The 14,796-nt window shown below is 28.4% G+C and overlaps 1 pseudogene across 1 annotated transcript; it reads right to left on the bottom strand.

Moving 5' to 3' along the window:
- Positions 1-2,103: 2,103 nt before the first annotated feature.
- Positions 2,104-3,612, bottom strand: LOC146885765 (uncharacterized; annotated as a pseudogene). The gene is made up of 4 exons (XR_014995901.1): positions 3,490-3,612; positions 3,279-3,411; positions 2,996-3,195; positions 2,104-2,928 (listed from the first exon to the last, which is right to left on the bottom strand). The product of XR_014995901.1 is annotated as an uncharacterized LOC146885765 (transcript).
- Positions 3,613-14,796: the final 11,184 nt, after the last annotated feature.

A 14,796-nucleotide genomic window follows, 5' to 3' on the forward strand; every position in this document is an offset into this window, starting at 1 on the left:
GTTTGTTTATAATGAAGTATTATTGTATGGAAACTACAAAATAATTTACAACGTGACCAGACCCACCATCACACCAAATCTTACCGTCGCAACCATCGCCATGAGCTCAACCACAACGGCGGCAAAAACCAAGCTTTGTATAGCGCAGCCACCATCGCAGACTGCAGTTGTCATGAACGACGAAAAGGGAGGCCGCAAACGCTGCTGCACGAAACGTAGGTTTTGTTAGCAAAAACGCAGAATATGATCCTAATATTGATTCTAACATTCAATCATAAACAATATCCCATACCGATAATCATGTTGTAAATAGTAAACGAAAGCGTACCTGAATTGGCCATAACGATGATGTTCCCTTCTTTAGAGGACTATTGATCCAGTGATCTTCCTCTTGTAGAGCACCTTTATTTCCCTTTAGTTTTCTCTCTTGATGGAGATAAAGAGAAAGGAACAGGAACTTGAAAAGTACGTTATGACTCTGTGTGCTCTCAGAAGGGGACCACGACCACTTATGAACTGTTAATTACTTAAGTTTTAATATTTCTAATTTGGCCCCTCATCAAATTAGAAATTACTTTATGGTCTTTACACAATATTTATTTTCATGACATATGCCTTTAGCCAAATATTTAATTTAGTCAGATCACATTATTATTTGGCTTAATAAATAATGGCCCCAACACATTTAATTATGTGTCATATATATGCATGACCCAAAATTACTAACAGGTTTTGCTCCGTACCCACATACGCAATTTGTTTGTCATCGATAGTTATATGTATGGTAGTAAAGTCATAAATTTTGAAAATAAACCATCTTGAAGTCTCTTATTAGCCTATTATATCTTACAAACTCATCTTTTAATTAAGAACTTTAAATTTAAATTATTCAAGTTCTTTCATTCATGAAAGCATCTATATAGGCACTACATGATCTCCTCTATTTGTAAATAATTTATTTCATGAATCTCTTATATATTAATTTTTGTTTTATGAACTAGAAGTAAAAGTATTGTACGATATATTTTTTATAACCAGATTTTAATTGTAGTTCCGTTATATGACTTGAGTTTCTCATGAATTGTTCTCATCTCCCATTCTAACCTATTTTCTTTTCTGAAGAGAAAAAAATCTATTATTTTTGCTCTCATATCTCAGTTGTTGTCTTCCATTCTCGAAGAAATAAACTAAAAATGAATTACTTTTAAATGTTTAAAATTGAATTATCTTAAACTACTTTAGTTGAATAAATTATTTTACATGCACCCACATTAGATAAATTAAAACTAAGGAGAACATGTCGTAAAATTTATTCTATTTTTATGTACAAATATTATGAATTTGGGTCCTAATCCTATGATATTGTCATAACTTAATTTATAAAACTTATTTCATAAAACATAACAGACCATATGGCTGGCGCATGGTGTGATGGGACCCATACCACTTCTAGTCCTAACTTAATTCATACCATTCAATCTTCTTTTGGCCATTGTGGTGCATGGTGTGATTGGCGCATGGTATACTTTGTAAGTTTCTCTTGCATGGATTGATCTTTAAATTGTAGTTTGAAAGCATTGTTTAGAATGCATTCAAGCTTGTCTTATTAATATAATGCTTTTGATTGATTAAAAGATGCTTTATTCTATTAAAATGTTATTATTTGGGTTCAAATGACTATAAATGGCATTTTAATCGGCAAGAAAATCGCTTTAATATATAAGAATAACCTAGAACCATGAGTATTTATGAGGTTTCTCTTTTAATATAGTAAAATATGTTTTTGGTAGATTAAAATCTTTACATCTCTTTAAATATCTCTTTAAATGGTTTATACTCTTCTATTTAAATACGTTAAAAATAGTGAGTTAATTAAATAATTTCACGACTAAGTGAAATTAACATCTTAATTAAAAGGTAGTTTATCTCGATTAAAATAGACAATCTGAAATTATACAATTCTCTCATTTGAAAATCGTTTCACATCATATCAAAACACAACTTTCTAAAAAGTTTCATAATTTATCATATACTTTATTGTAATATGAAATTGATAAGTTTTATTTTGAAAAATAAGAGAAAGTTATGATAATGAATCATTAACTACTCAAATTGAAATAAGATATGAAACTGACAAGAGTTACTTCTTAGGCTATACATCTCCCAAATACATGCGAGGGGGAAAACATCATGTGGTTCCACATCGTCATCAGAATTAACAAAAAAAGATACTTGCCTAACCACCTTATAATCATCTCTAACACAATCATAACCAAATCCGTGATAGTTTATCTCAATATAAATATAATATGGTGCATTCTCAAATGGACTGGGAGGAATAACCTTGAATTCATTGATAGTTGGGTTCCATAAATACACAAGTTGTCGTCCATTATTTACGTATAGGCACAGAATTCCATTGATACTAGAAGAACCTAAAATACCAATTCCCTCAAGGTAATCCTCTTGAATTTGACTAGGCCAGTATAATTTTTCCATATTTTGAAACCTCTCGCCAGAAATTGAAAATAAGGAGGAATTGTAATGATTCTGGTAAAGTGGAGAGAGATTCAATAGGAGATATGTATCATCATAGTACGATTGGTGATTACATATGAAGTTATTACGAAGGAGGTTCATGAAATGAGAATTTTCAAACAAGAGGGCCCATGATCTTCGTACACATCCAAATCTCTTCAAAGATTTCAAAGGTAGGTTAGAAAGAATAGAGAATACAAAATCATCTGGTATGTGATTCATAAGCTTTTGAGCTACATGTTTACTGTCTCTCTCTCGGTTATGCAACCAAATGTTAATAAGTTGCCAATCATCCTTGGTATTCTCATTCCATAGGTAAATGCGGTAGGAGATGTGTTGGCAATATTTGATAACGAGATTCTTGATAGTGACCTCTTCCAAGTATTCCAACTGTAAAAAATAAATTGAGTAAGCAAAAGAAATAATAAATAAAATACAAATAAGTTACTTTATGAACCTGATTGTCCTTGAGGAAAATGGTGATATTGGTTCCCCTTGATGGTTGTTAGGCATTGATGTCGTTGGTAACAATGAAAGAGGCACCTGGTTGAGATTCCCATATATATTGATCATGATCATTATGCTTAGAGGTGACAATAACCTTGTCAGCAATCAAATATGTAGAGTAGAAGCCAACTCCTAAATTATATGCCAAATCTAAAATAAACACATGAAAATAAAACAATTAATGAGCATGCAAGAAAAGTGAAAATGAATATGAAATATTGACATCTTTCTACCTGTTTGGATCATGCCAATACCAGTGTCAATGATGGAAAGTGTTTTGTTAGCCTTGTGGGGAACAAATCTTATTACCCTATCATCTAAAATATTCTTGTTTGTATGACTCTCAAATTGAATTTTATCTAAAGCCTGTGTGTACATCCAATGATTAATAACATTAACATAAAATAAATGTATAAATAAAAATTAAATTAAAGAACTGCTTACATTTGAAGCATTATTAATAAGTTCCTGAAGGAAGATTTCTTTATTAGAATAAAAAGTTTTGTTCATCTGTCTTAACACCAAACTCATCTCACCCTCTAATACAAGAACCTTGTCATTTGCCATTAGCAAACCAAATGATGTGAATTCAACTAAACAAAACCACTCCTAACCAATTTTATAGTCATTGATCACAACCGTTATATTTTAATCAATTAATAGAATACCATGACAAACTCTATTGACTTTTTCATTATTTAAATTTAGAAGCATTAATTATTTCTTAGCACTAATTAATAGTTCATTTTTACATTTATTAATATGACCACTTAAATGTTTATTTTTAATTCTCAAATGTTATTTAATTTTATTTCAAGTTATTAATTCATCATTTTGATTGGAGTTTGAACTCATGTAATGTAACGCATGAATTAAACCACAAAAAAAAAAAAAAAACTGAGGCACATTAACGAACATGTGTGCACATTAAGATAAAGATTAAAATTGTTTTTTTTCTTTTATTAATTTGAATATTTCTTTTCGGAATCAAACAATTTAAATGAGTTTGAGGTTTGAATATATCTTACGCATTATTTCACTCATATACGACATGTGTATGGAAGAAAAAGATTTAATGATCATTATTTGATTCAAGCCTATAAATTTGAGGTAGAAAACTAAGAATATATATATATATATATATATATATATATATATATATATATATATATATATATATATATATATATATATATATAACTAATGAATTACATAAAACAAGAGTTATCCTCATGGTGGGATCATTACATTTAGGAGTGTCAAAGTGAGCGAATCCGGTTCACACAGGTTGACTTATATGAATTGAGTTAAAAAAAGGATCAATTCAACTCCACTCACTTTTTGGTGAGTCAGAAATTTGCAACCCGGTCCAATTCCTCACGGGTTGGTGGGTTAGTAGGTTGATTTACTTACAAATGTTTTTTTTTTTGTAATTTATTTTATATATTTATTATACTAGAACGAAAGTGAATTGACTCGATTTATTTTTTAGGGTTAAATATGTTTTTGGTCCATCAAGTTTGAGCGAAATTTGGGTTTAGTCCCTCATCAAAACTTTTGACCAATTTAGTCATTCATCTTCCAAAATGCGTGAATTTAGTTCTTTTAACCAAATTTTGTTAAGTTTATCTGACATTTCAAGCGCATTTCATGATAGTATTTAAATTATTTATACTGTTTGACACATTTTTGCTTCAATGTTAACTTAAATACTATCATGAAATGCACTCGAAACGTCAGATAAACTTAACAAAATTTGGTTAAAAGGACTAAATTCACGCATTTTGAAAGATGAAGGACTAAATTGGTCAAAAGTTTTGATGAGGGACTAATTCCGAATTTCGCTGAAACTTGAGAGAGCAAAAACATATTTAACCCTATTTTTTATAATAATGGAATCAAACTGTTCATCTAGTTCTCGAAATATTATTATAAAGATAGTAGTGAAAAATTAAAGTATCAACATATATAACTTGACAAACAAATAGATTAAACATTCAAATTATTCAAATATTATTGAGCAACATTCTAGTATTTAAAAATATGAACCTATATAACTAGGAGTAGTAAATAATTATAATAATTTCTTTTAAAAATTGTAAAAAAAATTAATAGTGTTGTTGGTGGTGGGTTGTAGGTCAACCCACACCTTCAAACCGGCTAGAACCCATTTAACCCGTGGGTTAAGTGAGTCAGATCGAATTAAATCCACTTTTAGAAAACATGAAATTTTCTCAGCCTAACTCGGCTCAAACCCGTACTGAGCCGTGTTGGCTCACAAGCTGTAACCTATTTTGACATCTCTAATTACATTATTAGTTTTGATGGAAAAAATTACTAAACGAGAACAAAACTCAAGAGCTAATTTTGATATTTATGTTTTTATTTCTACAATATTATACATATTTTTATACAAAAATGGTTAAACATGTAAGACATGTACGCTAAAAAAAATATTATATTTATGACAGTTAAAATTATAAATTTAACGATTAAAAACTGTCACAAATAAAATTTCTAATAATTAAAATAATAATCAAAATAAATATGTCAAAAACTTACAAAATATTATATTTTAACCGTTGGTATTTTTGCTAGAAAAAGAAAATGAAATCTAACAATTAAAAATTACCACAATTTTTTTTATGATTTGTTATTATATCCAAATAATTAAAAGTTATCACAAAATATATTATATTTTATTACCATTTAACACTTATTTAAGGTTTAAATCGTCAAAATAATTTTAAAATAATTTTTAAAATTTTAAGATTTTCAATTATTAAATTTTTTTTACTAATTTTATAAAAAAATAATTAAATAATTTATTTTATTTAAAATTATTTTTTAAGATGATAAAAATAGTGTTAATAACTAATTCAAAGTTGGTAATCAAGGATAATAGAGAGTGAGAGAAAATTGCAATGCCATTACTTACAAATTTAAAAGTAAAATAGTGTTCTTCTATATTAGTGAAACTAAGTATAGAATTTTAGAAAAAGATTATTTTTCTTAACATTTGAAAAAATATGAATAGTAACCCAAAAAGTAAGTGTGATGGTTGGTGAATGAAGACAAAGATAAAACTAGCATTATCAGAAAATCTTTGAATAATTATTAATTTTGATGACAAAAAAAATTAGTTACTATAGTAACCAATTTAAATATTAATTTATAAATTATAATTATTAGTAACTAAAATAATTTTAAAAAATTATAATTTGTCCCTAAGTTGGTAACTAAAACAATGTTTAAGGTATTTAAAATTTATTGCTAACTCTAACTATCAAGATTTTGGATACTAAAATAATTGACTTCTAAATTAGTCTCTAATTAAAAAATTAATCTCTAAATATTTTTTTTATTACTAAAATTAATCATTATTTAAAAGTGGTTTTTTAATGTGAATTACCATTGTCAATTTCTTACCCTGCAATATTTCTGAATATTTCTGAAACAGAGTACATTCTCCTTTTTTGCTCCGATGTTGGAATGCCACACATAGCATAGCAAAAGAAAAATCATCAAATCATTCTTGTCATATCATATCTGTTAGAAAATGATTACTCCAATAATACTAATAATAATAAAAATATAAAATGATAATATAATAATTATTAAATCAATAATAATACTAAGACATATATATAAAACAATGAATATTAATCAAATATTAACGATTATAATAACAATAATAAATAAACAATAAACAAGGGAAGGAGTAGAAATATTTAGGTTGAGGCACGCATAATGCTATCCTTAGAGAGAAAACGCCCCTACTACACAGGGCTAAACAAATACATAATCATATGTGTTTCAAATCATATGTGTTTCTCTCCCAAGATACAACAACCCGCCGTCAGATCGATCGAGTGCAGGGAAGGATCTCCGAACCTTATGAACACCATTGTTTTAAGATAACATAGAGAAGAAAAGAATAACACTTTTAAGAAAAACTCTAGTATTTGTTGTCTCTGTTGTTGTCTTTTTTCCCATGCACCTAGGTAGTATTTATAGGTAGAAAAGGGAAACAAAGAAGTAAATTGTAATCAAAATATAGTTGTTAGCCATAAAAAACATTAACCCATGAATTAAAGGTCTATAAAAACTTCAATAACAGTAGAATTTTTATTTTTATTATTTATTTTTTAAATTATATTAAAATATTTCTAACAATCCCCCACATAATTTAAAAAATAAAATAACACAAAATATATTATCTTTTAAAACGAAATATTGTAGTTCAGCGTAAGGAACCTTCCGGGTCTGACCCTTACACCTAGTGCTTGTAAACTTCCACCCGAGAAAATGCAGAGACTTAATTGCCTTGAGTTACATCCCCTGTGACTGGGTTTTAGTAAATAACACATACAATATCGGTGTTCATTATAGGTTCTAATCAGTGGGTGCACGTTACGACCTTGTGCATGTATCTTGTTTCATGAGTGTCACTTAGAGACTTGCGCATGTCTCACAATAGCGGCCCCACCATCACACTCACTAGGTAAACCCTCAAAGGGTGGTTTGTGACTCACACCCCTACAATAATTGTCATTGGGTTTATTAAGAGGTATTTTATAAAATAAGCATAATGATGCACATACCTAAACCATTAAGTTTATTAAGAGGTATTTTATAAAATAAGCATAATAATGCACATACCTCAACCTTATTATTGCCACAATTTATAGTACACCTCGCCATAGGAATGAGACATAAAATTTAATCAAATTATTTGTTGTACTTTAGTCAACAACAACTTCGTTGTTACCCATTGAACTTCATTCCATAGGATCGCCATTCATGTGGAGATGGGTGTCCATTGTTGCAACTAATTTATGGGCTATAGTCTCATTCCCTTCAACGACTCAAATACTTGTTGTTGATGTATCAACCCTTTGATAAGCAGATCTGCAATATTTCTCTTTGATCTGACAAAGTCAAGAGAGACAATACCATGAGTGATTTAGTTTCTAATATATTTGTCTCTCATTCTCATATGCCAATTTCATTGACATTTTTACTAAAAACTTTAAGGGTTAAATATGTTTTTGGTCCCTCAAGTTTGAGCGAAATTTGGGTTTAGTCCCTCATCAAAACTTTTGACCAATTTAGTCCTTCATCTTCCAAAATGCGTGAATTTAGTCCTTTTAACGAAATTTTGTTAAGTTTATCTGACATTTCAAGCGCATTTCATGATAGTATTTAAATTATTTATACTGTTTGACACATTTTTGCTTCAATGTTAACTTAAATACTATCATGAAATGTGCTTGAAACGTGAGATAAACTTAACAAAATTTGGTTAAAAGGACTAAATTCACGCATTTTGAAAGATGAAGGACTAAATTGGTCAAAAGTTTTGATGAGGGACTAATTCCAAATTTCGCTAAAACTTTAGGGACCAAAAACATATTTAACTCAAACTTTAAATATAACAATTTAATTGTCAGGATGCATTGGAAAAATGAATAATTTATGCTTGTATAGTAGATTGTGACAGAATACTAGTTTTTTAACATATTCCATGGTAGAATACCTTCATCCAAGGTTAAAACATAACCATAAACAACAAGTGATCTTGTGCCATTAGAATCAATAACAATTTACGTTAATATATCCTTTAATCATCTCAAGAAATTGGACATATTGCCATAACTAGAAGAAACACAAATAATATTATCACTAGATGTCAAAATAGCGAGGTATATATTCATTCACTTTATAATATATAACCAAGATTTTTTTTATTAAAAGGTATTTTAACCATTGCAAGACACCCCCACACTTTGAAATATTTGAAATGTGGTTCTATTTTTCTTTCATAACTCATAAAAAACTTTATGACAACCCTTTATATTCAAATATATGGCAAGCATAATATAAAGTTTCACTAATATAATTTTAGGCAAAGACAATCTAGAACTTGAAACATAACATTTACCATATCAAACAAAAGCAAATTTTTTTTTTAAATAATTGCTAGAAGACAAGTTTAGTTTTTACTTGACCATCCATTCAATTTATCATATAAAGATTTTTTTTTATCATCACACACATGATCATAAGCATGATGTCAATTAATTCATCGTAATTTCATGTTATAAACAATATTTTTAAAAATCATTAATATGATAATTTATTATCAGTCATTTCTTTTCATATAAATATCAAGCTAATTTTTTTCCCCTTTGCAAATGCAAAGTTTAGTTCAAGTGTTTTCCATAACATAATAGTAGTTTTAGTATGACAAACTATTTTATAATTATTTTCATACAAAACACTTAAAATATATACATTATATAGAACATCATCATCAATGGTAAGAATAGATAATATTAAAGCATAAATTTATATAACAGCAAAAATATTAGCTATAGACATCACAAAAAAAAAATATTCAATGAGAAAGAATTTTATTTATCCATAATTTCATTTATTATTACCAATAGAAATAGAAACAATTAGATACATCAATTTTTAGGCTTACTTGAAACTGTTTTGATTATAACCATAACAAACACATTAGTTCATCAAATGAGTTTTCAGTCTTCAGCTTTATATTGTTTTTAATTTTAGAAATGAATACATATGAGTAATCAAACAATAGAAATAACGAGGAATTTTTCGCTCTAAGAATGTTAGAAAATGATTACTCAAATAGTACTAATAATAATAAAAATATAAAATGATAATATAATGATTATTAAATTAATAATAATACTAAGACATATACATAAAACAATGAATATTAATCAAATATCAACGATTATAATAACAATAATAAATAAAAAATAAACAAGGGAAGGAGTAGAAATGTCTGGGTTGAGGCACGCATAGCGCTATCCTTAGAGAGAAAACGCCCCTACTGCACAGGGCTAAACAAATACACAATCATATGTGTTTCAAATCATATGCGTTTCTCTCCCAAGATACAACAACCCGTCAGATCGATCGAGTGCAGCGAAAAATCTCCGAACCTTATGAAAACCATTGTTTTAAGATAATATAGAGAAGAAAAGAATAACACTTTTAAGAAAATCTCTAGTGTTTGTTGTTTCTGTTGTTGTCTTTTCTCCCATGTACCTAGGTAGTATTTACAGGTAGAAAAGAGAGACAAAGAAGTAAATTGTAATCAGAATATAACCGTTAGCCATAAAAAACATTAACCTATAAATTAAAGGTCTATAAAAATTTCAGTAACAATAGAATTTTTATTTTAATTATTTATTTTTTAAATTATATTAAAATATTTCTAACAATATCAGATAAAGCCAAGCCAACACAATAGATTGCTAGGTGCCTTCTGCTATAATAATTAACCAAACCTAACTCATTTTGTTTACCTTGAGCTGCTTCCTTTAAACTGGTGCATAATTGTGTCTAGTTTGTTCTTCTAAATAAACGAAATAAACAATATCTACAAAATAAAAACTCATATTCTAACTACCTTCATTACAGAATCATATTCATCAATAATTCTTCAACTAAATAACTCTGTGACGTAGCATTGTGTCGTAGACGAAAGCTCAACTCCCCATCCTACAAGATACTTATCTTAACACAAAAAAGCTCTTTTAAATTTGACACTTCTTGATTTTCTCATCTGATATGTAAGACCCGTAATAGAATATTATATTTTTTTAATTGAGTGTGAGGGAAATACTTAAATTAAGAAATAAACAATTTTACAAAGGAGAAGAGTGACATAGTTTATTAAAGTCTTAGCGATGTATGCATTCGAAGTAATTATAGTTTTTTTAAATATTGTTTTGTTATTGCGTGGAGGTGCTTATGTGTGCTTTGAGCGCAAAATATATATCGGAGGTGACTTATATTTTATTTTGGTAATGTTTAATACAACAACTTAATGGATATTACTTGGTACAATCAACTACAATAAAAATAAAACATCTAATATCATTCCCAATCATGGAAAACATTCAAAAACTTTAACAACGGTCTTAACCAAAACCAACAATTCGCAAATTAAAAATATTATTATGTAACATATATATATTAAAAATTCATTCATCTAGTCACTAAAAAAACTGTCATTCATTTATTTTTCATGATGTTCTTTGCTCTAAGTCAAAGACACTTTGAGCTAGTGTTTTACTTTTCTTATTCTCTTCTAATAGAATGTTGTGAGGTGTAACTAAATTCTTGCTCTGAAGGGTGTGGTTGTACTTGGGGTCAAAGGGTTTAGAGTGTTTTCTATGTGTTGTACAAATTTGCACATAGTGATTATTCTCTATAGTCATGGGTTTTTTCTGTATTTGGAGTTTCCACGCTACATTCTTGTGTTCTTTGTGTTAATCTTATTTCTCTGCAAATAGGGTGTTTCTTGGGGATAGAAAGAGTAATGTTCTTAATTGATGTTACGTTTTTTCCAACACTTTCATAATTTTAAAGTCTCATCTTTAGAAAAGTGTGACCATTGATATTTTTTAAACCACACGTATAAATTGTTGCCTTTTATGTGTTTAGGTAACATTTTTTTATGTATTGGTAAGTCCAGTGTTGCCTAAAACAAAAACAAAAAACGGTGTAGTGTACTGCAAAAACACATGTTAGATTGTTCAAGAAACATATATGCACTAAATGATATAATGGACAGTTCACTAAATCATCTAGTGATGTTCAATGGATTTGACTCTCTAACATCTATGATGGCCTAAAAACTAATTTTAATGAATGATTTTAGTTGAAGTTTATAGCTAACCTAAACTGGAAAATTATAGTCAAAGTATTGGATTTAAACTCATATAATCTATAAAAGTTAAGACTAAATGTTATATATGTGATTTAAAAGGTCGTCGACGTTAGACAAATCATTACTCTTTTAAAATTAGATAACACATTTAAGTTAATATTATAATCGTTTAGGTAATATCGTTAGTAAGGATGGCTACATGGCTTCACGAAACGGGTATTAATTTGTTTCATCTCCATCCCATCAAGAAACGGGTATGTCCATACTCACACCAATACTTGCTTCTTTACTGTTTCAAATATTAATTATTTTTTTTTACAAAAAAATACATATATGATATTATCAAGTAGTTAATGTCAAAAGAATACACATATTTTTTCTGTAATGTCAAATATTAAAAAGAAATTTTCATTGTATAAATATCAATAATAGTATCTTTCTCGTTGTATGAAAAAAGATTCTTGTAAGACTAACTAATGGGATATCAGTTTTATATTCTTACAAACAGAGATCAGAGACCTCTCAACAAATTATTAAATAGTATGATAGACCGTTCACTAACAGTCCAACCCATCACGAACCATTTATCAAAAATCCAATATGTATTATCCATAAATTCATAACAATTATGCTATATAATTGATATTTACAAATAATATAATTTATTAATTAATGTTAATCCACAATAATAATAAAATAGAGAATAATAATTTTATATAACAAAATTATATAAAATACAACAGTTTTCCACTTGGATAACATTAATAAATAAATAAAAACATAAGCACAAATACTAATTAAGAAATATAAGCATGAATCACTAAGATATATCTGATAGGGATACATACCATATGCTTAGATTTCAAAAATAATTGATATTAAATAAAATAAAAACAAACATAATAAATATGTCATCCCAAAATGGTTCAAAATTTTTTATGTTGAAAGAGATGCAATGAAACTGACGTCATTTATAAATTTACATCTCATAAAAACCATAAAGGGTACATTTCAGACTCCCACTAACCAGTACATCAAAAGACTTAACTACAACCATATGAGTTATATGATTTTGAAAAACTCCAATAGTTAAGCCTTTAGTTAGTGGATTTGCTAAAATATTTATTGTAGTAGTCTGCTCAATCCGAGTCTGAAAATCCAAAACTTTCTCTCTAATAAACAAAAAATTTATATCAAAATGCTTTGAGCGAATAAAACTTATGTTTTTTTGAGAAAAAAAATGCAAGGTGGTAGTATTTCCACAATATATTACAAGTAGCCTAGAAATACTTTCAATAATTTGAAAGTCAAAAATCAAATTTTAGGTCACATAGCTTGACAAGTGCTTCATAACAAGCAACATACTGCATTCATGGTAGAAGTAGTTGTAAGAGTTTGTTTAACCCTCTTCCAAAAAATAACTTCTTCTGCCATCATACAACCAAAGCCAGAAGCAGATTTTCGATCATTAGGGCAACCAACCAAATTAGAATCAGAGTAACCAATGACCTGAAGTTGATCAGACTTCTTATAGGTCAACATGTGATCCTTGGTTCCCTATAAATACCTAAAGACCTTTTTAACGGCTTTCCAATGACCCAAACCTAGGTCGCTCAAGTATCTCCCTACAACATTAACAACAAAAACAATATCGGGACGAGTACAAACTTGAGCATACATTAAACTACCAATAGCAGAAGCAATTAAACAACCAATATCAGAAGCATATGGAACTTTTTCATTTTAACTCTATCATTGTATGTCATTTTGAGGACATTGAGATTTAGAGAGTTTCTCACCTTTTGAATACATGGAAGCAAAGAATGCTTGTTAAACCTTAAGGACTTTATCAATGTATCCTCTCTAAGACAATCCAAGAATGCCACATGACCTATCACGAAAAACTGAATGCCTAGAACAACAAAAGCATCGCCAAGGTTCATACCAAAGTGGCTATTTAACACAAATTTTGTCCCAGTCAAAAGTTCAACACTACTTCTAACAAGAAAAATATCATCAACATATAAGGCAAGAATGATGAATTTACTCTCACTAGTATTCAAGTAAATGCACTTATTTGAGGCATCTTCCTTAATGCCAAAAGAAGTGACCATCCAGTCAAATTTCAAATGTCATTGTCTAGAAGCTTGTCTAAGTCATAAATAGACTTCTTCAACTTGCAAACTAAAATGCTCTTTGCCTTATTTAGCAAAAAGCCATCAGGTTGAACCATATAGACTTCTTTATAGTGTTTTACAACATCATTAAACACACTTTATTTGAGTGTTCCCATTTCTTACGGGAAGCCCTCTAGATAGTAATGAACTCAAGGGTAATCATGAGTAAAAGTGGGCTTCTCCTCTCAAAGAAGAGTCCATATTGGTAATTACCAAACACAAGTCCATAGATTCTTTCCCGTCCTCAAAATTTATTTTATTCAAAGTTTTGACCAAAGTCAAGTGCATGGGCAAAGAAGCCAATATCAAAACGACAAAGAAACATCTAATATGCATAATTATTGTGCAATAAAATTTAATATTTCTGAATACACAGTCAAACATGCCTATAATACCAACCTGAATAACAATAAATAAGAAATAAAAGACAATGCACAACTCATGTCATAAAGAAATCTAATATCGATAGGGTACAAGACAAATAATTGATATAAGATAAAATTCAAAGTACATCATATCATCAAGGTATAAAATAACATACGAGAGGATTGACATTCATGTCATATAAAAATAATTAACACAAAATTTCATATAATTGTACTAACGATAGGTGAGTTCACAATCATATAAAATTATATTGCCCATGCTTAACAAAATACAATAAAATTATATTATGCATGAACAACCCCTTAAATAATAACATCTCCAAATAAGGGTAAAAAAAAATTAATTCAAGTATAGACATCGTAACAGGAAGAGTAAATCATACTAACACGTCACTAAAATAGTAGAAAACTTGTACAAAAATTTCATACCCAAAAGCCAAGAATATAATATATAAACTTAAGTTTTATTCAT

This window comes from Vigna unguiculata, chromosome 6 (assembly GCF_037176805.1).
Source record: "Vigna unguiculata cultivar grain cowpea cultivar isolate G323 ecotype 2 chromosome 6, ASM3717680v1, whole genome shotgun sequence".
Taxonomy (NCBI): domain Eukaryota; kingdom Viridiplantae; phylum Streptophyta; class Magnoliopsida; order Fabales; family Fabaceae; genus Vigna; species Vigna unguiculata.